Raw genomic sequence first — 9317 nt, 5'->3', positions numbered from 1 at the left:
GGAAGAAGAAGTCCAGAACTAAAGCCTGTAAGGTGGAAATACTGCTCAAATTACATACTATAACATGGTTTAGTGCTTTGAATTTTCCTGTTTCAACATAAGATTTTGCTACCATGCATGCCCAGTGATAAGGTACAGGAGTGCCCCAGTCACCAAATCCCTGCCCAGAAAATTCAGTTACATTCACTGAGCTTATGTTCCCTTTTGCCATATCACATGCTCAGCATAGGAGACACCAGCCTTGCCCACAACACAGTGGCTAGCAAACTTGTCCAGGATATTTGTCCAGGCTCAGACCAGATGTGGGTCTGAGCCTGTGCCAGGCCTGAAAGACAAGTTTCTTGCCATGCTTGCCAGAGTGCTGTGACCACTAGAGTATTTATTTGCATATAAGTACTGTTACAGCAGGCATGTTACAGCAGGTGTGAAGGAGGCACTGAACTGTGCTGAAAGGGATGACAGAGAGCTCCTACAACTGCAGTCTCTAATATATATAAAAGAGAGGTAGAACTTAAAAGTAAATTTCCCTTTAGGTTTTCATATGTTATCCACCTACTTTACAACAGGGGGACCCCAGTGGTCTAGTGGTTAGGATGCAGCGCTCTCACCACCGTGGCCCGGGGTTCGATTCCCGGTCAAGGGAAACTCCCCCGGGCAGATGGAGCTCGTCAGCCCTGTAAGGCCATCCATCTAAGAGAAGGTCACTCTAAACAAACCTACGTCCTGAGTACCTCACTACCACTGTCCAAGCTTGCTCGGCCCCGGCAGATGAACCTCAGGATTAAAGGGTGGGTTCAGTTCAGCGCACACTGTGTCTCACCTAAAAAACCCACTGCGCAGGCTCGAAGGGTAAAAGACCTTTCCCAAATCTTCGTTCGCGAAGACTGGCCATACACACAACAGCTAAATCTTGATTTCTGTGCCACTATTCTATCCTCCATTCATTGCATATAAAATTCAATCAGGACTGCTAAACACTGCCCAAAGAACTAGATACCTAAGTGTTAGCATGGCAAAAATCAGAATCCTTCCTTGAAGCAGGCCTATAACTTTGAAACTGGAACAATTAGTACATTAGACAACGCACAGAGTGAGGTCTTTTCAAATTGATTAGTTGTCAGCTACTAATGGCTTATTTCAATTATTGTTTAATTAAAAACATGGAGGTGTTGAAAGAAAGAAACAAGCTTGATCTTTTTATTTTGTGTCATACTCTCAAAGGGTATGTTTTAGGAATGTTCAATGCAAGATTAGCTTTAATGCATAACCTTTACAGTATTATGAATAATGTTGTCTTATTAAAAGTTAATCAGTCTGAAAAAAACCTCAGTATTGCACTCTTGCTCCTGAAAAGTTTTTTGCATTTTATTCATCTGTTGTGATGATAGACCTTCAGGTTACCATTTTGTTTCAATCTAGTCTTACATATCATGTTGCAAACAGGATCAAGTTTTAGCAAGCACTGAAGGGAATGTGGTTCAACTCTCTTTTGCTATTTTTTTAATACAATAGAAACGTGTGAATGAATTTACAGTTCTGTAATTTTTTTCTGGTGCTAGACAACACAGCAAAGCTAGGAAAAATAATCACCCCCTTCTCAGATATGAGGGCTTTGGATCCAAAATAGTTATGAAATTTTTCGGTTAAGTTCATGTGCCAAGAGTCCTTCAGCACAGGACAGTCAGCCATGATACAAAATATAACCACCTGTCTTAAAGCACCCCTCTCCTTGTGTAGCTGTGGAGTGAGTTCACAGGATGAGGGAATTCACCTCCAAAGCAGAAACAAACAATCCGAACAATACCCCATCTTTCTATGTCATGTGTTCCACTCACACGCCACACCCACCCACCCACCCACCCACACATACCACCAGCACCACCACAGCCCAAGTAAACAGTCTATACAAAATCCTGGTTAGGTTTAATCCAGGTCAGTCCCCTGACCACATAGCAACACAGGCCAGGTTTTAATTCAGGCTCCTAAATGCACTTGTCTCCAGTGTACGAATTTAAAAGTGTGCTCCTTAGAGGGCTTCTGACCATCCTGAGCAGTCAAGAGAGACCTTGGCAAGAATTCAGTGGGTGTCAGCTGATGTTGCAGATGCCCTAGGATACCTAAGGTACTTCCATGGAGCTGGCATGTCCGTTGCAAGACCTAAGGGAGATCTATGCCCTTCCAGGCTGGTAGCTGGAAGGCAGGTGAGTTAGTGTAGGGACATGCATGACACTAGATGTTTATGATTAGCCAACTGAATATGAATGTAGACTTTTAGAAAGTGTTCCTGTGTTACTCTCAAGCTGAATCCCAACCCTAAACTCACTTAACATACAGCAGGAAGCCACTTACAAATACATCAACAAGCACCAGGGAGAAGGGCAGTGCAAGCTGTAGGTATTACTCAAAGACACTAGGAGTGGAAAGCTTCTTTCTTTACAGCAAAAATACTTACTTTTGAGAATTAAAAGTGTTAAAGGAACTAGAGCCAGAGAGCTAAAAAAGGCAACAAGAAGAAAAACTACCATGGATTGCTGATGGGCACTAAACTAGAATGTTATTTAGACAATAATGCTCCTTTACGCCTTCAAATCTTTCAGATACCCAAGATATTTTAGCTTTAGCTACAAACTCAATAGTTTTAGTTGTACTCTAAACAGAGAGGTACAGATAGACCTCTACAGCCACACTAGCATTCAGTATCTTCAAGTGGAACTTCACTGAATGGAAATTTCTTTGTGTACTAGAATATGTTTTTATGATTATCATGTTATTAGTAAATGCAACAAGCAAAAATCTTTCAGTTTTAGAACAGAAGAGGCCATTGGTTCCACTTTTTAGTCCTGGAAAGCCCTCTCAGGAAAGAGAACACTAGTTCTCTTGATCTTTAGGCTCTTCTCTGAATGCATCTGGAACATTTTCTATAATTAATTCATGTTCTTTGTCCACAGGTTAGAGACTGACATAAAGTGCTTCTGGACTCAGCCTGTGATGGGAGCAGCCCTGAAGGCTTAGCTCCCATTGGGACCATGCTCCCCGGTAGTGGAGTGAACTCTGATGAACAGGGCAGTAAGAAAGTTGAGGTAAAGTCCTCTCCAATTTAAAGGACTAAAATGACATAAGTTCAAATATGTGTGATGAAGAAAACTACTTTTCAAGAATGAAAACTATTTCTGACTATAAGACTCTGCAACAAAATAAGTGGATAACCAGAACTAAGCAAGAATGAGAAGTCTAATTCCCCTGAAATTCATTAGTTTAACCTCAATTCATTGTTCTTCTGATTTGATCTGATTTCCCTACCTACTCTTCCATAAAACATGTGGACAATAACTTTGATTTGAATATTTCACTTCTGATGAAAACAAGTGTTCATACATCTTCCTGCTTAGGTGAGATTTCTGTGAACATCTTCCTACTGTGGGAAAAGGGGAAAAATTCATTCTCTACTGCCATCTGGGCCTTTCCTTCTCAGAGTTTATTGCCTTTCCCTCATATCATTCCTCTGAATAGAAACTAAAAGAAGCAAGCTGAACAAAAAAGAATAAAGAACACTGGGGAAACACAACACCCTCCTTCAATATCATATTTACCAATTTTTTTTTCCAGTAAACACTGTTGCTCTATTTTTACATGTATGAACACTGAAGGCTCCAGAAAGCAGTATTGAAAGAAGAGAAACAGCGTGAAGCTTGTGTAGAGAGGGTGATTCAAGAGCTGGGAGCAGCCAGCCAGTCTCAGAAGGCATGGGAAGGGCTTCTTGGGAAAAATTGTTCCAGCTCAGAAAGTCTATGATAAAACTAAATCTGGGAGCAAGGACTTACCTGCAGGGACACCATGGAGAGGAGGAAAATTAGATGTAAATTCCACTTTTTCTTCTATTCTTCTTCACCTATTCATTTTGTATTTTCTCTGCGTAGTAAGTTAGATTTACTTGTATGATAAACACTGGCTTTTGTATTTGAAAATCCCTTTGGTCTTCTTTGAAGGAAGGAAAGAAAGGAAATTTCAAGCCAGGGAAGTCAAAAGCTCACTCATTTAAACTCTCCGTAAATTTTTCAGGTTATAAAGTTAAAAATATAAATTCTGAACCACTGAAGCAAACTATCACTGGCGGTGAACTAACAGGATTGTAAAGTGGTGGACAATGTTATAATAGCATTTTAACTATAGAATACCAGGTTGGAAGGGACCTCAAGGATCATGTGGTCCAACTCTTCTTGGCGAAAACATGGTCTAGATAATATGACCCAACACGCTGCCCAGGTGAATCCTGAAAATGCTGTATACAGGTATCTCACCAGGTATAGCAACAAGACTGCAAATCAAGAAGACATAGAAGTACAATAAAACACAAAAATCAGAAACTCTACCCTATGAAAAATAAAGTCATATCTTCTCTGGAAATCATCCATGATTCTCTCCAAGAAGATGGAAACTCTGCAGGTACATTGGCTTTACCTTCTGAGAATTACCTTCAACTGCCTGCGAGGGCTTCTGAAAGAGATTTCACACAAACATAGAAAAACCTAAAAAAAAAATTAGGCTGAACACTATTAGGGATGATAGACACTTCTGCTAAGAATTCTATAATAGTTAAATATTTCACATGAAGAGGGCCAGTCCTTTCAGGAAAAGGCAGTTAGTTTTTCTTCAAACCACACAAACAGACCAAGGGTACAGCTTCTTTTCTGTAACAGAGGTTTTTTAGTGTTACAGATTCAGCTACAATATATTGAACTTCTACTGAATAGTGTTTCTGAAAAAAAAATCAAGGCAAGAATGCTTGAACCTGTTTGATCAAATTTAGCGAAGATGTTGAAAATCATTGATTTCACAGTAGCTGGCCTTCAAGCATTGCATGCACAGAAAGTGACCAAAGCTATCAAGGGTGTTGAAATTTTTGTGACAAAGGTAACAGAAGATACAAAGGTAATGGAAATGCACACTCAAGATATTCTTCAGGTATGGTTTTAATTTCAGTCATTGCTAAATTGTTACCTGGTCTCATTTTTTGTCAGCCAAAAGTCAGCTTACAGAATAATTGGTAAAATCAGCCTCGTGTATCTGTTTGCCAATCTCACCTTAACAGATGCCTTCAGGAGCAGAGAAGCCAATAAAAATGAGAAACTTTTGTCAGTGAGCATAGCCCTGGTCCTGTGCCTAACACTAAAACATGGCTATGATTGTTACAGGAGAATTAGAACTCATCAGAACTGGTCTAAGTTTTTTATAGAGAAACTAAGAGAAAGCAGATGCTTCAGAAGAGTACTGTTAATAAAGATACCATTAATATTTGTACTAAAAGCATTTATAAATGTAAGACAAAGACTTGTAAACTTGCCTGAAATTTTTAGTATATCATTACTTCTGTTTTTATGGAAAAAAATATCCAGAACAAAGTCTTCACAAGCAATTTAAAGACTTTCATTTGTTTGGAAAAGGAAAACATGTCCAATTCATTAGAAGTAGGACATTTTTTCTTCCGGATTCTTCTTTTTTGCTCTGACATAGTCTTCTAGATGCCCACACCCAGGCTTTTCTACACATAACATTGCATTATCCGTATAAGTAAAATACAAATATCAGGTAGTCAAGGCAGTCATCCTCTAAGTTTCTCCACATGTGTTTTGCGGTATCTACAGAAATTAGCTGAACTTGGAAAGTCTTACATTCACAAGATGAAGAAAAAGCTCTATGTTTATTAAAAAAAGAAAAAGAAAAACTTGAAAGGATAAGCTCTACTGCTATGGAAGATCTTGCAAGCCTAAGCCTTAATACTCTGACAAGAGATTACAGAATTAAAATATATTTTTAAGTCAGTGCTCAATTTATTACCTTGGAGACCTTTAGTTTCATGCCTAGAAGTGGACTTAGTTCATGATTTCTAATGTTAGTTTGACAGTACCCAGCGATTAAGTTAAACTTTGCATTAAAAGGACTACTTTTGAAATAAATCATATACTTAGTGCATATGTGAAGACAGAATAGGATATAAGGAAATCAATACTGAACACTTGAATACTGTCTATTAGTCAAAAAGACAACTCTTAAAAGGCCCCGTTTCCTCAGATATTTTCAACGTGCTGTACTTTGCATAGTTTGATTAGTCATGTTGAAAGCAACAGGACCTTTTGTGTGCACCAGTGTTTGAAAGACATTTGACTAAATTGGCAGGAGCTGATATATACCTATTCTTAGTTAAATAGACTGAAGCTCTCCAATCCTTCTTTGAATCCTTGGCAGTTTTGATTTTTTTCTCGTTACAGGTACCTCAGTTCTCTGCTAACTCTATTGTTTTGGTTGGTTGTCTCTGCCAAATGTAAAACAGCAATTTTCTTTAATCTCCAGCTTTTAAAATATTTTTCCCATGATTATCTGCTGTATGGTATTCCTGCAGTATCTGCTTTGTAATTTGCAATGGATTTCTAATTGCTTTAGAGCGATCTGTAATAGCAATCCATTAAAATATTTTTGATGAATCTTCATGAATATCTGATTTGATAGGAAGGCTATAGACTTTTACAAGAAAATCTATCTGACATCAATCAATTCTATAGTCCTTCTTTATGATACTGTTTTAATTCTATCTCTTATGGATTATTAATACTTTCAGCAGTTGCATGACTTCCTTTAGGGACACTTTTTGAAAACCAATACACTGAAGTATGACAAAGTGGAAAATGCATCAAAATGTTCTGGTTTTCTATTATAAAAATTCATGCAGTTTGGAATGACACTATGACAAACTGGTTCTATTGCCAGTATGTGTAGAGAATCTAACAAAACTCCTGAGAGAAAAGGGTTCAGCCTGAAAAAATCCAGCTACTTTCTGTCTGTACCCCACATCAAGACCTCCTCTGTTAACAGGAAAAGAAGGGTATTTGTAGTAGGAGACTCCCATCTAAGGGCAACAGAGGACCTGATATGCAGACCAGAAGCAACTCACAGGGAAGTCTTCTGTCTCCCAGGGGCTCAGGTAAGGGACATTACTAGAAAACTCTCCAGTCTAGTCAGTCCCTCTGATTACTATTCACTATTGGTTGTTCAAACTGACAGCAATGAAATAACAAAGAGAAGCCCAAGGGCAATCAAAAGAGACTTCAGGGCCTGGGGAGGATTGGTAGATGGATCAGGAGCACAGGTAGTAATTTCCTTGATCCTTCTGGTAACAAGGAATAATATTGATAGGAATAGGCAGATCCATCAGGTCAATGAATGGCTCTGAGGTTGATGTATTTGGAAAAATTCTGGGCTTGTTAACCATGGGCTCATCTACTCAACACTTGGTCTACTGACACCTGACAGGATGCACCTTTATCTGAGAGGAAAAAGAGTTCTAGCACAGGAGCTAGCAGGGCTCATTGACAGAGCTTTAAACTGGCTTGGAAGGGTGAAAGGGACAAAACCAGGCTCACCAGTGATGAGCAATGGGATGATGTGCAAAAACTTGAGAAAAGGAGCACTTATGGGCTGAAGAGGCAGAGGGGTGGCACTGTATGTAATGGAATGGTTAGAATACGTGGAGCTCACAGTTGGCAATGGCACAGTTGAGAGCCTCTGGGTAAGAATCAAGGAGCAAACAAATAATGTGGATGTCATGGTGGGAGTCTGCTATAGACCTCCCAGCCAGGATGATGACACTGATAAATTGTTCTTTGAGGAGCTAAGGGACACTTTCAAGTCAACTGTCCTTATCCTTATAGGGGACTTCAACTTGCCAGAAATTAACAGGGAGCATCACACAACTGGTACAAGCTGTTCCAGAAGATTCCTAAAATACCTGGATGACAACTTAATGAAACAGGTCCTAAGAGAGCTGACTCAGAAAGATGCCCTCCTTGATCTGCTGCTTGTCAACAAAGCAGATCTTGTGAGCTAAGTGGAGATTGGTGGTCATCTTGGCCACAGCAACCACCAAGTGATCAAGTTTAAAATTCTTCTGTTGACAGGAGGAAAAGTGCCCCCAAAAAAGACACAGTGAAGAATCCTTTTTGGATACCTGTTGTTCTTTGAACATCCTTTTATCTTCATTTTCTACATCTTCTTGCTTTCCTTTCCATTAAGACAGAGAAAAAGAAAACAACATAACTGTTGTGGTTTGGCTTAACTCTGTGGCTAGTTGCAATCTAGAAGTTCTCTGCTGTTTACCATGAAAACGGTGGGTATTACTCTGATTAATATGCCACTAGTTTTATAGATATGTAGCTGAATAGAATGTGAGAAGCTCAGGCAACTGTTTGCACAACATGGGCTATAGCTGGAATTCGTTAGTACAGCACTAATAACTCAGAGCCTTATCAGAAAGAAAAACATATTGGAAACAGGATGGAAGCTATTTTTGGGGTACTTGTATGTTTTCACTCTGGGGTGACAGAACACAAGAGCTGATGCCTCAGTCACTGAAGCTGATGTGCAAGAGTAAAGCAAAAAATAACTCATAAATTCAGACTTTTTTTTCTAACCGATTATGAAAGTATATTAATATATTGTTTTATTCTGCAAACCTATGCATCTTCCATTCACTCAGTGTAGGATCAGTGAACAAAATGGAACCTGATTATTATGTTATTTGCTGAGTTCCATTTTTATATTGAAGCTAGAATTCCACAAAATGAACAATTACTGATGATTCTCATGACAAGTAAAACAATTTCCTACAATATATATTTCTCTTAAAAGGTAGGTAGCAGGAAATAAAGGAAAGAAGGATTTTTCAAACAGTGACAGGGCTAATTGTTGCATGCTCTCACTCTAAATGGTCCCTTTAACAAAAAAATTATGGAAAAATGCACAGAGAACTAACTTACTGGTGCATCCTTCTCATGAGTTTTTCTTAGAATCATAGAATCATAGAATCGATTGGGTTGGAAAAGACCTCCGAGATCATCGAGTCCAACCCTTGGTCCAAATCCAGTCCATTTACTAGATCATGGCACTCAGTGCCACGTCCAATCTGCGTTTAAAAATCTCCAGGGACGGTGAATCCACCACCTCTCTGGGCAGCCCATTCCAATGCCTGATTACTCTCTCTGTAAAGAATTTTCTCCTGAAATCCAACTTAAATTTCCCCTGGCGGAGCTTAAGCCCGTGCCCCCTTGTCCTATTGCTGAGTGCCTGAGAGAAGAGACCAACCCCCACCTGGCTAGAACTTCCCTTCAGGTAGTTATAGACGGTGATGAGGTCACCTCTGAGCCTCCTCTTTTTACTGCTCTTTGCTTATGCAAGGCTAATGGGGAAAACTGGTGCAGGTGTGGCTGAATTGCCACTGGGACAATGTTAATTCAGTGAAAAGGAAAGATGTTCTTTACAGATGCAAA

The sequence above is a fragment of the Pipra filicauda genome, unplaced genomic scaffold, assembly GCF_003945595.2.
Source record: "Pipra filicauda isolate LSUMZ 115617 unplaced genomic scaffold, ASM394559v2 scaffold113_size4260070_pilon, whole genome shotgun sequence".
Classification (NCBI taxonomy): Eukaryota; Metazoa; Chordata; class Aves; order Passeriformes; family Pipridae; genus Pipra; species Pipra filicauda.
Note: the sequence above shows the minus strand (reverse complement) of the source record.